The sequence below is a fragment of the Ascaphus truei genome, chromosome 9, assembly GCF_040206685.1.
Source record: "Ascaphus truei isolate aAscTru1 chromosome 9, aAscTru1.hap1, whole genome shotgun sequence".
NCBI lineage: Eukaryota > Metazoa > Chordata > Amphibia > Anura > Ascaphidae > Ascaphus > Ascaphus truei.
Window position 1 is genome coordinate 9,415,760 of NC_134491.1, and position 18,216 is coordinate 9,433,975.

The 18,216-nt window shown below is 45.0% G+C and overlaps 1 protein-coding gene across 1 annotated transcript in view; it reads right to left on the bottom strand.

Moving 5' to 3' along the window:
* The window catches only part of PAX9 (paired box 9), a 41,756-nt gene that overhangs the window by 15,336 nt on the left and 8,204 nt on the right, over nucleotides 1-18,216 (bottom strand). The window lies entirely within an intron of this gene.

The following is an 18,216-nucleotide window of genomic DNA, read 5'->3' on the forward strand; positions in this document are numbered from 1 at the left end:
TGCGGATTGTCCTGCACAGCTCTGCATATTCCTACGTGTGCGGATTGTCCTGCACAGCTCTGCATATTCCTACGTGTGCGGATTGTCCTGCACAGCTCTGCATATTCCTACGTGTGCGGATTGTCCTGCACAGCTCTGCATATTCCTACGTGTGCGGATTGTCCTGCACAGCTCTGCATATTCCTACGTGTGCGGATTGTCCTGCACAGCGCTGCATATTCCTACGTGTGCGGATTGTCCTGCACAGCTCTGCATATTCCTACGTGTGCGGATTGTCCTGCACAGCTCTGCATATTCCTACGTGTGCGGATTGTCCTGCACAGCTCTGCATATTCCCACGTGTGCGGATTGTCTTGCACAGCTCTGCATATTCCTACGTGTGCGGATTGTCCTGCACAGCTCTGCATATTCCTACGTGTGCGGATTGTCCTGCACAGCTCTGCATATTCCTACGTGTGCGGATTGTCCTGCACAGCTCTGCATATTCCTACGTGTGCGGATTGTCCTGCACAGCTCTGCATATTCCTACGTGTGCGGATTGTCCTGCACAGCTCTGCATATTCCTACGTGTGCGGATTGTCCTGCACAGCGCTGCATATTCCTACGTGTGCGGATTGTCCTGCACAGCTCTGCATATTCCTACGTGTGCGGATTGTCCTGCACAGCTCTGCATATTCCTACGTGTGCGGATTGTCCTGCACAGCTCTGCATATTCCTACGTGTGCGGATTGTCCTGCACAGCTCTGCATATTCCTACGTGTGCGGATTGTCCTGCACAGCTCTGCATATTCCCACGTGTGCGGATTGTCCTGCACAGCTCTGCATATTCCCACGTGTGCGGATTGTCCTGCACAGCTCTGCATATTCCCACGTGTGCGGATTGTCCTGCACAGCTCTGCATATTCCTACGTGTGCGGATTGTCCTGCACAGCGCTGCATATTCCTACGTGTGCGGATTGTCCTGCACAGCGCTGCATATTCCTACGTGTGCGGATTGTCCTGCACAGCTCTGCATATTCCTACGTGTGCGGATTGTCCTGCACAGCTCTGCATATTCCCACGTGTGCGGATTGTCCTGCACAGCTCTGCATATTCCTACGTGTGCGGATTGTCCTGCACAGCTCTGCATATTCCCACGTGTGCGGATTGTCCTGCACAGCTCTGCATATTCCCACGTGTGCGGATTGTCCTGCACAGCTCTGCATATTCCCACGTGTGCGGATTGTCCTGCACAGCTCTGCATATTCCCACGTGTGCGGATTGTCCTGCACAGCTCTGCATATTCCTACGTGTGCGGATTGTCCTGCACAGCTCTGCATATTCCTACGTGTGCGGATTGTCCTGCACAGCTCTGCATATTCCTACGTGTGCGGATTGTCCTGCACAGCTCTGCATATTCCTACGTGTGCGGATTGTCCTGCACAGCTCTGCATATTCCCACGTGTGCGGATTGTCCTGCACAGCTCTGCATATTCCCACGTGTGCGGATTGTCCTGCACAGCTCTGCATATTCCTACGTGTGCGGATTGTCCTGCACAGCTCTGCATATTCCCACGTGTGCGGATTGTCCTGCACAGCTCTGCATATTCCCACGTGTGCGGATTGTCCTGCACAGCTCTGCATATTCCTACGTGTGCGGATTGTCCTGCACAGCTCTGCATATTCCTACGTGTGCGGATTGTCCTGCACAGCTCTGCATATTCCCACGTGTGCGGATTGTCCTGCACAGCTCTGCATATTCCCACGTGTGCGGATTGTCCTGCACAGCTCTGCATATTCCTACGTGTGCGGATTGTCCTGCACAGCTCTGCATATTCCTACGTGTGCGGATTGTCCTGCACAGCTCTGCATATTCCTACGTGTGCGGATTGTCCTGCACAGCTCTGCATATTCCCACGTGTGCGGATTGTCCTGCACAGCTCTGCATATTCCCACGTGTGCGGATTGTCCTGCACAGCGCTGCATATTCCTACGTGTGCGGATTGTCCTGCACAGCGCTGCATATTCCCACGTGTGCGGATTGTCCTGCACAGCTCTGCATATTCCTACGTGTGCGGATTGTCCTGCACAGCTCTGCATATTCCTACGTGTGCGGATTGTCCTGCACAGCTCTGCATATTCCTACGTGTGCGGATTGTCCTGCACAGCTCTGCATATTCCCACGTGTGCGGATTGTCCTGCACAGCTCTGCATATTCCCACGTGTGCGGATTGTCCTGCACAGCTCTGCATATTCCCACGTGTGCGGATTGTCCTGCACAGCTCTGCATATTCCTACGTGTGCGGATTGTCCTGCACAGCTCTGCATATTCCTACGTGTGCGGATTGTCCTGCACAGCTCTGCATATTCCTACGTGTGCGGATTGTCCTGCACAGCTCTGCATGTTCCTACGTGTGCGGATTGTCCTGCACAGCTCTGCATATTCCCACGTGTGCGGATTGTCCTGCACAGCTCTGCATATTCCTACGTGTGCGGATTGTCCTGCACAGCTCTGCATATTCCTACGTGTGCGGATTGTCCTGCACAGCTCTGCATATTCCCACGTGTGCGGATTGTCCTGCACAGCTCTGCATGTTCCCACGTGTGCGGATTGTCCTGCACAGCTCTGCATATTCCCACGTGTGCGGATTGTCCTGCACAGCGCTGCATATTCCTCCGTGTGCGGATTGTCCTGCACAGCTCTGCATATTCCCACGTGTGCGGATTGTCCTGCACAGCGCTGCATATTCCTACGTGTGCGGATTGTCCTGCACAGCGCTGCATATTCCCACGTGTGCGGATTGTCCTGCACAGCTCTGCATATTCCCACGTGTGCGGATTGTCCTGCACAGCTCTGCATATTCCTACGTGTGCGGATTGTCCTGCACAGCTCTGCATATTCCTACGTGTGCGGATTGTCCTGCACAGCTCTGCATATTCCTACGTGTGCGGATTGTCCTGCACAGCTCTGCATATTCCTACGTGTGCGGATTGTCCTGCACAGCTCTGCATATTCCTACGTGTGCGGATTGTCCTGCACAGCTCTGCATATTCCTACGTGTGCGGATTGTCCTGCACAGCTCTGCATATTCCCACGTGTGCGGATTGTCCTGCACAGCTCTGCATGTTCCCACGTGTGCGGATTGTCCTGCACAGCTCTGCATATTCCTACGTGTGCGGATTGTCCTGCACAGCTCTGCATGTTCCTACGTGTGCGGATTGTCCTGCACAGCTCTGCATATTCCCACGTGTGCGGATTGTCCTGCACAGCTCTGCATATTCCTACGTGTGCGGATTGTCCTGCACAGCTCTGCATATTCCTACGTGTGCGGATTGTCCTGCACAGCTCTGCATATTCCCACGTGTGCGGATTGTCCTGCACAGCGCTGCATATTCCCACGTGTGCGGATTGTCCTGCACAGCTCTGCATATTCCTACGTGTGCGGATTGTCCTGCACAGCTCTGCATATTCCTACGTGTGCGGATTGTCCTGCACAGCTCTGCATATTCCTACGTGTGCGGATTGTCCTGCACAGCTCTGCATATTCCTACGTGTGCGGATTGTCCTGCACAGCTCTGCATATTCCCACGTGTGCGGATTGTCCTGCACAGCTCTGCATATTCCCACGTGTGCGGATTGTCCTGCACAGCTCTGCATATTCCCACGTGTGTGGATTGTCCTGCACAGCTCTGCATATTCCTACGTGTGCGGATTGTCCTGCACAGCGCTGCATATTCCTACGTGTGCGGATTGTCCTGCACAGCTCTGCATATTCCTACGTGTGCGGATTGTCCTGCACAGCTCTGCATATTCCCACGTGTGCGGATTGTCCTGCACAGCTCTGCATATTCCTACGTGTGCGGATTGTCCTGCACAGCTCTGCATATTCCTACGTGTGCGGATTGTCCTGCACAGCTCTGCATATTCCTACGTGTGCGGATTGTCCTGCACAGCTCTGCATATTCCTACGTGTGCGGATTGTCCTGCACAGCTCTGCATATTCCTACGTGTGCGGATTGTCCTGCACAGCTCTGCATATTCCTACGTGTGCGGATTGTCCTGCACAGCTCTGCATATTCCCACGTGTGCGGATTGTCCTGCACAGCTCTGCATATTCCCACGTGTGCGGATTGTCCTGCACAGCTCTGCATATTCCTACGTGTGCGGATTGTCCTGCACAGCTCTGCATATTCCCACGTGTGCGGATTGTCCTGCACAGCTCTGCATGTTCCTACGTGTGCGGATTGTCCTGCACAGCTCTGCATATTCCCACGTGTGCGGATTGTCCTGCACAGCTCTGCATATTCCCACGTGTGCGGATTGTCCTGCACAGCTCTGCATATTCCTACGTGTGCGGATTGTCCTGCACAGCTCTGCATATTCCCACGTGTGCGGATTGTCCTGCACAGCGCTGCATATTCCTACGTGTGCGGATTGTCCTGCACAGCTCTGCATATTCCTACGTGTGCGGATTGTCCTGCACAGCGCTGCATATTCCTACGTGTGCGGATTGTCCCTGCACAGCTCTGCATATTCCCACGTGTGCGGATTGTCCTGCACAGCTCTGCATATTCCTACGTGTGCGGATTGTCCTGCACAGCGCTGCATATTCCTACGTGTGCGGATTGTCCTGCACAGCTCTGCATATTCCCACGTGTGCGGATTGTCCTGCACAGCTCTGCATATTCCTACGTGTGCGGATTGTCCTGCACAGCGCTGCATATTCCCACGTGTGCGGATTGTCCTGCACAGCTCTGCATATTCCTACGTGTGCGGATTGTCCTGCACAGCTCTGCATATTCCTACGTGTGCGGATTGTCCTGCACAGCTCTGCATATTCCTACGTGTGCGGATTGTCCTGCACAGCTCTGCATATTCCCACGTGTGCGGATTGTCCTGCACAGCTCTGCATATTCCCACGTGTGCGGATTGTCCTGCACAGCTCTGCATATTCCTACGTGTGCGGATTGTCCTGCACAGCGCTGCATATTCCTACGTGTGCGGATTGTCCTGCACAGCTCTGCATATTCCTACGTGTGCGGATTGTCCTGCACAGCTCTGCATATTCCTACGTGTGCGGATTGTCCTGCACAGCGCTGCATATTCCTACGTGTGCGGATTGTCCTGCACAGCTCTGCATATTCCTACGTGTGCGGATTGTCCTGCACAGCTCTGCATATTCCCACGTGTGCGGATTGTCCTGCACAGCGCTGCATATTCCCACGTGTGCGGATTGTCCTGCACAGCGCTGCATATTCCTACGTGTGCGGATTGTCCTGCACAGCTCTGCATATTCCTACGTGTGCGGATTGTCCTGCACAGCTCTGCATATTCCTACGTGTGCGGATTGTCCTGCACAGCTCTGCATATTCCTACGTGTGCGGATTGTCCTGCACAGCGCTGCATATTCCTACGTGTGCGGATTGTCCTGCACAGCTCTGCATATTCCTACGTGTGCGGATTGTCCTGCACAGCTCTGCATATTCCTACGTGTGCGGATTGTCCTGCACAGCTCTGCATATTCCTACGTGTGCGGATTGTCCTGCACAGCTCTGCATATTCCTACGTGTGCGGATTGTCCTGCACAGCGCTGCATATTCCTACGTGTGCGGATTGTCCTGCACAGCGCTGCATATTCCTACGTGTGCGGATTGTCCTGCACAGCTCTGCATATTCCTACGTGTGCGGATTGTCCTGCACAGCTCTGCATATTCCATGCCTTGTTCTTGCATCTTGGGATTGCTTCATTTCTTCTCGTCTCCTCATTAATTGCTTTATCTCATCAGATATTTTCTTATCCTCTTTTTTTGTTAGCAATTCCTCCAGTTTGTTAAAGAGTCTACATAAACAGACTTTGAAGGCCGTCCTAAGGCTCCCAGGGGCCGAAGGTGGCAGCGGGGCCCCCCTTTAAAAAAAAAAAGGGGGGGGGGGTGGCTACCTAGACCAGTAACCCTGTTCCGACAGGGAACACACACACACCACCACCATGCCTACCTCTCTGGAGGTGAGGGGGCCCAATGCTTCCTCCTCTCGCTCCTTCTGGTGCCGGGATCCAAACTCTGACAGGAGAGGGAGGGGGGAGGCCCCACTTTTCCTCCTCCAGCTCCCCCCTCCGGTCGCGTGAAGGTTGGATCCCGGCACCGAGGGAGAGGGAGGAAGCGCTGAGCCCCCGAAGCCATGAGGCCCCTTGCTCGCCTTTCTCTAAGGCCGGCCCAATTAAATAGTCAATGTTTTCATTGGGAATATGTTTGCTTAAAAAAGCTTGTGCAAGTGTTATGCAGCCTGGAGGCTTTAATATACAGCCCACAACGTGTAGAATATGTATGGCGTATACATGCATGTATATTCAGAAGGTAGAGGACGAGCTCTCCTGTATTAGTGCAATGTCTAGTTATTAAATAGGGATCAACGTTTCGGTTCCCAATGAGACCTTTCTCGAGATGTATGTATAATTTTAATTATATAGTGCCAACAGTGTACACAGTGCTTCATAATATGACAAAGGGGGTGGGGGGAGAAACTGGGGATGAGAGCAGTTTGTAAATGATAGCATTTATATATTATATATTTTAAATAGAAACAAAATCTATATATTTGTAGTGGTTTTATTAATCATATTTTTTTTATTGTATATATTTTGTTGTTGTTTTATTATATATATATATATATATATATTTTTTTTTTATAGATATATATATATCTATATATATATATATATTTAGAAAAAGAAAAAAGCGCAATCCTATATAGCAATATAAAAATAGCTGGGAAATGTATTAAATAACAAGAAAAACTTAGTTCCTGAACATATACAGCTAAAAACAATGACAATACATATATAAAATATAACACACAATGATGGAGGGTATAGCAATAAGGGGAGATGTGATCAAAAATTAATGACCAAAATAAATGTCCAATAGAACTATTGTGGAGGAGTGCAGGATAGTGTTGATGAAAAAGTCACTTATTCCTTGTATCATGAATATGTAACGACAAATGAGGAGTATATTGTAGCCGTGTATAATTATATATGAAGTGATACAATTAAGTATCAATAGCTGGCTGAAAGATATCCTCCGTGATGTATAATTGCTGAAACAACAGGCACCAGCAGAAACTGGGGATAAAGGAACGATCTCACCAGATTGTGTAACCACGATGAACCCTGAGGGGTCCCCGCGCCTCTCCGTCAGCTGCACCCGCGAAAACACGCTGTAAGGTGACCATGTGATGGTGATCCGGGGTAACACTAGAGACAATCTCCTGCTTCCTATCTTTGCCCCAGCCTGCCACAGATCTGAAGTTTTAAAGCTGTACACTTCAATGTGTGATCTCCAATATAAACAGGAGGACGTCAAACTCCGCCGCAGATGGAACAAAGTAGCAGACTTCCAATTCATGCAACCGGCATATACTTAAAGTGTCTCCACTCCTTACTCCACACTTACACAAACAGCTGTTGGACACCGTGACATAAACCAACGCGTTTCGTCAGCTGTTGCGCCGGCATCTTCAAGGGTGTGTCCTATGGAAATGGTGATGAACCTTTTTAGCGCTAATTTAAACCTAATTGGTCAGTGTGAAGGGATAATTTCAACCATTTCACTTGAAATGGATTTCATTAGTAAATGTTCAAAATGAACTAGAATATGACACACGAAACATAAAAATAGAAATAAAAATAATAATACAAATAAAATCATTAAACCATCATGAATTTAGTCAATAATAAATGCAAAAAATATATAATAACATATATCAAAACATATAAATATGTGTGTAAATAATAGCTGAATAAAGAAATATATATGTATGACAATACATACATATAAATCCAATATAACCTGTGAATAACTAATATAAAAACATATATTATATCAATTGACATAAATAATAAAAATGTAAAATTGTGAAAATAAACCTATAAACATTATCCTGAATATAAACATCTGCATAATATAGGCACATAGATCCCACAATTTTAAAAAAAATATAAATGAAAACATATATAAAATATAAATAAAATGTAAACATAATTCATCTCAATGTATAGAATAAAAATATATAAAAAAATTTCTTTATGTAAAATATATATAACATTTAAATAGTAAAAAATCTTATAATAATAATATTATACCAGATTGTGAAGGATCAAACCAAAAGAGAAACATATGGACAGGCAAACCTTAAAGAAACAAAAGGACACTAGACAATAGTACTAGTGTCCAAATTTTCATTTAAACCACTGGGTGTCAAACAATTGAGCTTGAAAATCCAGTAGGTTTCCCTACGAGAGAGCATTTTGACCCTATCCACAGCAGCACAGAGGACCATGGTCCTCCCTGCCATTGTGCCATCCTATACCTTCCCCCCCCCACACCCCCCCCCCCCGCATACTCTTCCCCCTCTGTGCTGCTGTGGATGTACAGCCCCCATCCCTAATTCTCACCTTCCTTATCTCTGGTTTAACACCCTTCCAGTGCCTTCCCCACCTCTACATTCTTCCTTTTTTTTTTCTCTTTTCCAATCCCTGTCTAAGCCATAGAAACCTGTGTATATCAGTATTATGACCTGAGGAAGAGAGGAGAACTCTCGAAAGCTTGTCCTATGACATAAATTGTTAGTCCAAATAAAAAAGGTATCACCGCATACTGAAGAACTCATTTATTCTGCACTAGATATATATATATATATATATATATACACAGTGTTCTACAAACCTATACATTTGCACGCCCCGGGCGAATGGATTTAACATTGTGGCGAGCTCCTATTGGCCCAAGCAGCACACGTGTGGTACTAGGTGGCGAGTAGATTTTTTTGTTCGGCGAGTAGATTTTTGGGTGATTTGTCGACCACTATATATATATATATATATATATATATATATATATATACCATCAATGAAAGACCAGAACTTATTTAGCTTTTTAGAGCATTATGAAAATATTAACTCCATCAGTGCTCTTCCCCTGAGGCTTCTCTGTCACTTAAGGATTTAAACCCACTGGGATTTCATGTTTGTCGTTAGTAAATAGATCTTTTACAGGGCAGGGTCATTTACTTCCTACGGTTTCTAACTCCCACAAACAGCACAGGCAGAAGATGCCTGCGGTTTGAGGCTTGAAAATCTACATGCCGCATTAATGACATTAAAGACATCCTGTCTTATAAATCAATGTACACTGAAAACATCACCGAAAAGATAAGGATTTCACAGGCAAATTGAATCGAGAACATATGCCAAGATGCCTGGCTAAAAATGCCTTTTCTGTTTATACAATTTTCTTCGCACACAGATCCAGAGAGCCCTTAACTCATTACTGCTGTAATATAATGTTTCCTGCAGACCATTAATCCTTTCAGTACCGGTGCAGCTGGGCACGTGCATCAGGGCAGAAGTGCAATTCTGGGGCAAAGAATATGCACCATACTGTATGTATCAAAGGACAAAATCCCATTGAAATGAATAGGATTTTATACATATGATGCTATTGTTTTGGCCAAGAATTGCTCCACGTTTGACTTGATACATATCGGGGGGAAATGTATTAACGCAAAGAAACTGCAAATTGTTCCAATTTCTGCTCGCTTTTTTGTCGAATGTATAAAAGGGTTTCTTGCACTTGACGCACATTGCAAGGCAGCAAAGTTGACGCCATCTCAGACTTGGCAGATGTTTGTGGATGCACATACAAGATACCGAGTAACGCGGCAAGACGCAGAGCTTAATACATATTGTTATTATCTGTGTGTCATGTAATTCCTCCTACTGTCACTCCCCAAACCACAAGGCGACGCAAACGGCACAAAACAGCCAAATACCTTGATACATTGATGCAAAAAGACGCTAGCTATAAATGATGCAATTTGCGTTCATTTTTCTCCAAATTTGCTATGATACATCTTCCCCACTGCATTATCTCCCTCTCCCCCTCTCTCCCTCTCCCTCTCCTCCTCCTCCTCCCTCTCTCTCTCTCCCTCTCTCCCTCCCTCCCTCTCCCTCTATGTCCTCCTCCCTCTCCCTCTGTCTCCCTCTCCCTCTCTCTCTCCCTCTCCCTCTCTATCCTCCTCCCTCCTCCTCCCTCTCCCTCCTCCCTCTCCCTCTCCCTCCTCCTCCCTCTCCTCCTCTCCAAAATCAGTGTAAAAAAACTGCACCAGATTTATCAAAGGAAAGGAATCCGATTAGTACCAATTTGAGGTCTCCCTTTCAAAACTCTGGTGCAATTTTTTTGCCCCAGTTTTGGTGAAGGAAGACTTCAGTTAGGAGTCACTGCCATCTCTTACTCGCTCTCTCTGACCCTTTCGGTTGATAGATAAATACAGGATAGGTTGGTACAGTTGATGGATGGATGGTTCATACATACTGTACACTGAACCAAAAGTTGAGAACGTAATGAATGTGCGCCTTTTGATGCTGCTCTCCCCAGACTTCTCTGCAAGTCCAATCTCCTTTGGACGTATATGTAGACAATATCTAAAAATAATTTCTATATACATGTAGAAAATATATATATATATTTTAATAGAGCAGTATATATTTATTATTTAAAAACTTTTTGTAAAAGATAATTTTTTATATTTTCGACATATACTTCCAAATCATTTTCACTGAGGCATTTACAATATAAAATGGGATTAAACTAAAGTATTTTTGATGGTTCTGGATATTGCTATAGATTTACAGCTTTTATATAGTCTAAAATGTGTATATATATATATATATATATATATATATACTTCAATTTATATATAAATACAGTACTACATTGTCTTCCCACTCTGCCGCAGATCAGAGGGACAGGGTGCCGGGGGGCAGAATTGCAGGGTGCCGGGGGGCAGAATTGCAGTCTGCCGGGGGGCGGAATTGCCGGGTGCCGGGGGGCGGAAGTGCAGGGTGCCGGGGGGCAGAAGTGCAGGGTGCCGGGGGGCGGAAGTGCAGGGTGCCGGGGGGCGGAAGTGCAGGGTGCCGGGGGGCGGAAGTGCCGGGTGCCGGGGGGCGGAAGTGCAGGGTGCCGGGGGGCAGAAGTGCAGGGTGCCGGGGGGCGGAAGTGCAGGGTGCCGGGGGGCGGAAGTGCAGGGTGCCGGGGGGCGGAATTGCAGGGTGCCGGGGGGCGGAATTGCCGGTTGCCGGGGGGCGGAAGTGCAGGGTGCCGGGGGGGCGGAAGTGCAGGGTGCCGGGGGGCGGAAGCGCAGGGTGCCGGGGGGCGGAAGCGCAGGGTGCCGGGGGGCGGAAGTGCAGGGTGCCGAGGGGCGGAAGTGCAGGGTGCCGGGGGGCGGAAGTGCAGGGTGCCGGGGGGCGGAAGTGCAGGGGGGCGGAAGTGCAGGGTGCCGGGGGCGGAAGTGCAGGGTGCCGGGGGGCGGAAGTGCAGGGTGCCGGGGGGCGGAAGTGCAGGGTGCCGGGGGGCGGAAGTGCAGGGTGCCGGGGGGCGGAAGTGCAGGGTGCCGGGGGGCGGAAGTGCAGGGTGCCGGGGGGCGGAAGTGCAGGGTGCCGGGGGGCGGAAGTGCAGGGTGCCGGGGGGCGGAAGTGCAGGGTGCCGGGGGGCGGAAGTGCAGGGTGCCGGGGGGCGGAAGTGCAGGGTGCCGGGGGGTGGAAGTGCAGGGTGCCGGGGGGCGGAAGTGCAGGGTGCCGGGGGGCGGAAGTGCAGGGTGCCGGGGGGGCGGAAGTGCAGGGTGCCGGGGGGCGGAAGTGCAGGGTGCCGGGGGGCGGAAGTGCAGGGTGCCGGGGGGCGGAAGTGCAGGGTGCCGGGGGGCGGAAGTGCAGGGTGCCGGGGGGCGGAAGTGCAGGGTGCCGGGGGGGGCGGAAGTGCAGGGTGCCGGGGGGGGGCGGAAGTGCAGGGTGCCGGGGGGGGCGGAAGTGCAGGGTGCCGGGGGGTGGAAGTGCAGGGTGCCGGGGGGCGGAAGTGCAGGGTGCCGGGGGGGCGGAAGTGCAAGGTGCCGGGGGGTGGAAGTGCAGGATTCTGGTGCCGAGAGTCTCTATGAGCTGTGCATTTGTTAACTCTTTCCTTTGTGAGTGGAACAGATCTTTTAAGTATATAAAAATTTATTAATTTCACAAGATTGTAAGCTGTTCAGGGCAGGGACTCCTTTTCCTAATGTTACTTGTATGTCTGCAGCGCTTATTCCCATTCTGTTTTATTTGTATTATTTGTAATGTTGTATCATTATGTCACGTGTATTACTGTTGTGAAGCACTATGTACATTAATGTCACTATATAAATAAAGATATACATACATATAATTATAGAGTTTCTTCACCAAAAAAAGTTGAAAACCACTGCCCTAGTACATGCAGGAGTATACAGTACATAGGATTTTTCAGATACAAATCCCTTCCCCATAGAGCTTACACTCTAATATTTAGTATATAGATGCAAAGGGAGATAATGTGAGTTGCCCAAAGTCGATAGGGGCGGACACAGGGATCTAAGCTTAGTAACTGACTTCAAAGGCAGTGCCACGACTACTCGAAAAACACGGAGCAGATTAAGACATAATAATAACAACACAATTTTGCATGACTATGATGGTAACTTTTATAGTATTTTTATATTTAAACTAAACATTTCTAGATTGCAATACTAATTTTCCTTTGATATTTTCCATGATTCTGAGCTGATTTCAAACTTGGCTTTTAGAAGTTGTCGTCGCTCCCTTAAAGTCCAGCTTCCAAGGGTCAGGTAAAAAAATATTGTGAGTTTGTTACAAGCAAACAATTTTTTTTATCTGAAACGTCTCTTAATTGCTGTGATAAGGTAGGATTTTTAAGTCTGTATAAAATTTGCACTTAAGTAACAGCAAAAAAACTCACAAGGGGTATTCTAGCAGTTTTTCTTTGCATTGTACACACATGCTGTGTGTATGCCACTGCACTGGAAGGGTTTGAAACACACACATATGACAACAAGAGTTCTCAAGGAGTTACGTTCAGTAATAGCCAAACCATTACATTTAATATTCAAGGACTCAATTTCCACAGGCTCAGTACCACAAGATTGGCGTAAAGCAGATGTGGTGCCTATATTTAAAAAGGGAGCTAGATCACAACAGGGGAATTACAGACCTGTAAACCTGACTTCAATAGTGGGGAAACTACTTGAAGGTTTAATACGGGATAATATTCAGGAATACTTAATGGAAAACAAAATCATTAGTAATAGTCAGCATGGATTTATGAAGGATAGATCATGCCAAACTAACCTTATTTGTTTCTTTCAGGAGGTAAGTAGGAATTTAGACCAGGGTAATGCAGTTGATGTGGTCTACTTAGATTTTGCAGAGGCTTTTGATACGGTTCCACACGAGGTTGGTGTACAAAATAAAGCAAATTGGACTCAGTAATTATATATGCACCTGGATTGAAAACTGGTTGAAGGATAGACAACAGAGGGTTGTCATAAATGGAACTTTTTCAGGTTGGGCTAAAGTCGTGAGTGGAGTACCTCAGGGATCGGTACTGGGACCCCTGCTTTTTAACTTGTTTATTAATGACCTTGAGGTTGGCATTGAGAGCAAATTCTCCATCTTTGCTGATGATACTAAATTGTGTAAGGTAATAGAATCAGAGCAGGATGTAATTTCTCTCCAGAAGGACTTGGAGAGACTGGAAACGTGGGCAGGTAAATGGCAAATGAGGTTTAATACAGATAAATGTAAGGTTAAGCATTTGGGATGCAAGAATAAACTGGCGACTTACAAATTAAATGGAGATATATTGGGGGAATCCTTGGTGTAGAAGGATTTAGGAGTGCTTGTACACAGCAGGCTTAGCAATAGTGCCCAAAGTCATGCAGTAGCTGCAAAGGCAAACAAGAGCCTATCTTGCATTAAACGGCAATGAATGGAAGGGAAGTAAACATAATTATGCCGCTTTACAAAGCATTAGTAATACCACACCTTGAATATGGAGTACAATTTTGGGCTCCAATCCTAAGAAAATACATTATGGAACTAGAGAAAGTGCAGAGAAGAGCCACCAAATTAATAAAGGGGATGGACATTCTAACTTATGAGGAGAGGCTAGCTAAATTAGATTTATTTACATTAGAAAAGAGGCGTCTAAGAGGGGATATGATAACTATATACAAATATATTCGGAGACAGTACAAGGAGCTTTCAAATTAACTATTCATCCCACGGGCAGTACAAAGGACTCGGGGCATCCCTTTAGGTTGGAGGAAAGGAGATTTCACCAGCAACAAAGGAAAGGGTTCTTTACAGTAAGGGCAGTTAAAATGTGGAATTCATTACCCATGGAGACTGGGATGGCAGATACAATAAATTTGTTCAAAAAAAGATTGGACATCTTTTTAGAAAGGACAGGTATACAGGGATATACCAAATAAGTATACATGGGAAGGATGTTGATCCAGGGATTAATCCGATTGCCAATTCTTGTAGTCAGGAAGGAATTTATTTTTCCCCTTATGAGATATCATTGGATGATATGTTACTGGGGTTTTTTGTTTGCCTTCCTCTGGATTAATAAGTAAGTATAGATTTAGGATAAAGTATCTGTTGTCTAAATTTAGCATAGGTTGAACTTGATGGACGTACGTCTTTATTCAATCTCATTTACTATGTAACTATGTAACTCCAAGACTGGTTTGCACAGATTTTGAGAGTGATGTGGCACAGAATATTTTTCAAGCTATTTTTTGAAAATCTCTTAGCTGCAAAACTGGGACCAAACAGGAGTGGAAATTTGCACCAGATAAAAATGTCACTTTGCTTTTTAGTTGAATAATTTTTTTCCTGAACATCTGGAGCTGTCTTTTAGATCCGAGAGACTGACATGCTGTGTGATGTATGATGTATAATATATGTATGTCACTCTCTTCGATGCTTTGCTTGCATATTTCAAATATAAAAAAACCTGTTGCATGTGTTGAAAATTGTTGTTCAGGACAGTTAATACCATCTCAGACAAAGCAGATATATTTGACTCTTATGACTCTGTGTGCCAAAATGACACACACTAATACACAATGTATTACATTCCATAATAATGTCCACCATGTACTATAACTCCTAAAAAACGTCCCCAATCACAAGCTAGTGCACTTTGTGAAAATTGGAAACCTAAGATGAAAATTACTCTATTGTATCAACCTCTAAGCAATCCTCATTCACATTAATATAGCACAAATCCAAGATACTGCTGGCAACAAATGTATTGTTAAGTTAATTATTTAAATATAGAAATGTGCAGTGACTTCTTGTTAGGTTAAAGAAACTGCAGGAATTATTCAAACGGCCTATTTAGCTCAGGTTTAGGAACGCAATGCATCCCTGTGATAATGATAGGGTTTTCTCGTTGAGAAATGTAGTGCTGACTTCACTAGACTTTTTGCACCAATTTTTCCAAAAGGACAATGATAAATAGCCAGCTATGTTTTGTACCAATTGCTCACTAATGAGGACTAGACCTTTTAATGTATGTACTCCAAGAGCGATTTATCAAAGTGTCCCTGCTGCAAATTGAGTGCAACACGTAGTGAAACAGCACCAGATTTATGAAAGACAAATTGAATTTGATTTATTTTTGCACCAGTTTTACACTGATTTAAATATCTAGGAGTCTTTGGGATATTAACAATTTTCAGTTAGTCAAAAGTAAAAAAAATCTGTCTGTCAAGTTTCTTGTAATTAGTAAAGTTTGCTATGCACAGGGAATTAAAACACCTTTACATTGGGGGGGAACGACAATTTGGATGGATATTTTTATATATTCTATGTAAAGTGCTACATACACTGCCAGTGCTATCTAAAAAATTGTGTGTGTGTGTGTGTGTGTGTATATGTATATGTATATGTGTGTATATATATTTTTTTTTACCAGGAAGTAATACACTGAGAGTTACCTCTCGTATTCAAGTGTGTGTATATGTGTATATATATATATAGTGCAGAATAAATGAGTTTTTCAGTATTCGGTGATACCTTTTTTATTGGACTAACAATTTATGTCATAGGACAAGCTTTCGAGAGTTATCCTCTCTTCTTCAGGTCAAGCAATACTGATATACAAAGGATTCAATGGCTAATACAGTGTAGAGAGAGGAAAAAAAAAAACATATATATATATAGCACCCACAGTGTGAAGAACTTTCAAACGATCCCCATTCTTTTCTCTATATTTTCAGTGCACACACATTGGCAGACTGTTATATTATTTCATATTTTACTAATATTCTATTACTCTCTTGTTGGTCCATTAAAAGGTATTCACGGTTACAGCACTCTAATCTACACTCCTAATCTACACTAATCTGATCTATACTCCTCTAGGACCCACATGGCTACTAAAATTTAAAACTAAGGGGGTTATACGCTAAAGTGCGTGAGTGCTAATTGGGCACTAACGCACTTTAGAGCATTACCCCAGAGGCTTAGATGCAATAAGCTCTGTTAAGACACTTAATGTGACGTTAACCTAAGTAAACGTAACACTGTATCCTCAAAGGACAATAGCCTAATGTTAAGCCTTAACTATAATGGATGTTAGTGATAATGAGATGCAAATTATATGCAAATGAGGTGTTATAAAACATATCCACTTTCAGTCCGTTCAGGTTAATGTGGGGACTTAACGTTCAGTTATTTAAGTGATGGCTAAACTTGGCGTTACCCAAACCCTGAAATCGGGCTTGTGCAGTCTCTGGGCGGCTGTAATGTCACAGTCTGATTTAAATAACATAGAGTAACTTCTCGGATTTATTTCTCTCTTCTTTGCTCCTTCTCTCCTCTCCATCTGAGGGGCCAATGCAGAGAACTGCGAGAATGGCCATTCTCCATACTTTAAACTCTCCATGTTTTTTGGCGGATTCCCCTCCCAGTATGCAGGAAAGTGCGCATATCTGGGAGAGGAATCCGGCAGAGAGATGGCGAAGGGGTTACTGGTGTATTATTTAGTTATTTAGTTATTTATATATATATTTATATATATATATATATGTATATATATGTGTGTGTATATATATATATTTTTTATATATATATATATATATATATATATATATATATATATATATATATATATATATTGTGGTTAGCAGGGATGGGTGCAGTGTGTAAGAGCCCCCCTGCATCAATCTGAGCCAGGAAAAGGGACAGATTTTTTTTCTATGTCCCTTTTTGCAGCTCAGCACCACTTTCTTGTTGGCGGAGCAATTTTGAGAAAATCTCTCCATTTTATAGCCGCGATCAGCTGATCGGGGCTACTAGAATACAGCGGAGTTTTAAATTGGCGAGATATTGCATCTCACCACCCGCGCTGCGAGATTTTTTTCACACCGGCGGATTTTCCTCATCTTGCCAGTTTTTCGCCATTTACTGAATTGATGTAGGCATATTTGGCAAAAAACTGGCGAGATAGGTCTTCTCGCCGATTTCTGCATTGGCCCCTAAATCCCTACTGCATGGATAGCCGTACTCCCACACTGACGTTACAGCCCGTCATTGAAAGATAACCTGTTATCCTCTGATAATGTAATATTAAACCTAAGCCTTAAGCCTGTAATATTGAGATGTACCTCTCCTATGGTTTTTGCATATAATCAGCTTTGAGGATACCATGTTACTTAAGGGGACACGACACCCCTGTTTTAGGTAATGTCAAGTTATGTTCCCTTATTTTTTTTCCCCATCATATTTGTTTTTTTTTGTACCCCATAAAACTTTGTTCTTAAAATAAAAAAAACAAGAAAAGGGTACATTAAATATGAGCGATCATAGGAAACATAATTAAAAAAAGAATCAAATTTGAGGGGCGGTTTGCAGACTTAGATACGGGCAGATAACCAGAATTATGTTCCATGATTTAATGGGCATGTAGGCCTAAGAGGGAAAAAGAACAAGATATAAGAAGAACAAGATGGAGTGACTCAGTGAGTAAAGACACTGATTCTGATAACACGGACACTGAGCAAAGCCTGGTTCAAATCCCGGGGTTAGCTCCTTGTGACCTTGGGAAAGTTACTTTATAATGGGACTCACTAATGCAAAAAGGGAATAATAATTCTATGTACAGTGGAGTGTACACTGTCAGTGCGACACAAGAAAATGTAAAAAATAGAATAGTCTAAGCCCCAATCATTGCTATACCCCATATATATATATAGTCATGTTTTCTATCTGCATTTCAAAACTGGCAAACAAAAAACAGCACCAGATTTAGAAGGGATTTTACAATGTTGTAGCTGGGTCTGTTAATTAAATAAAAAACATTCTC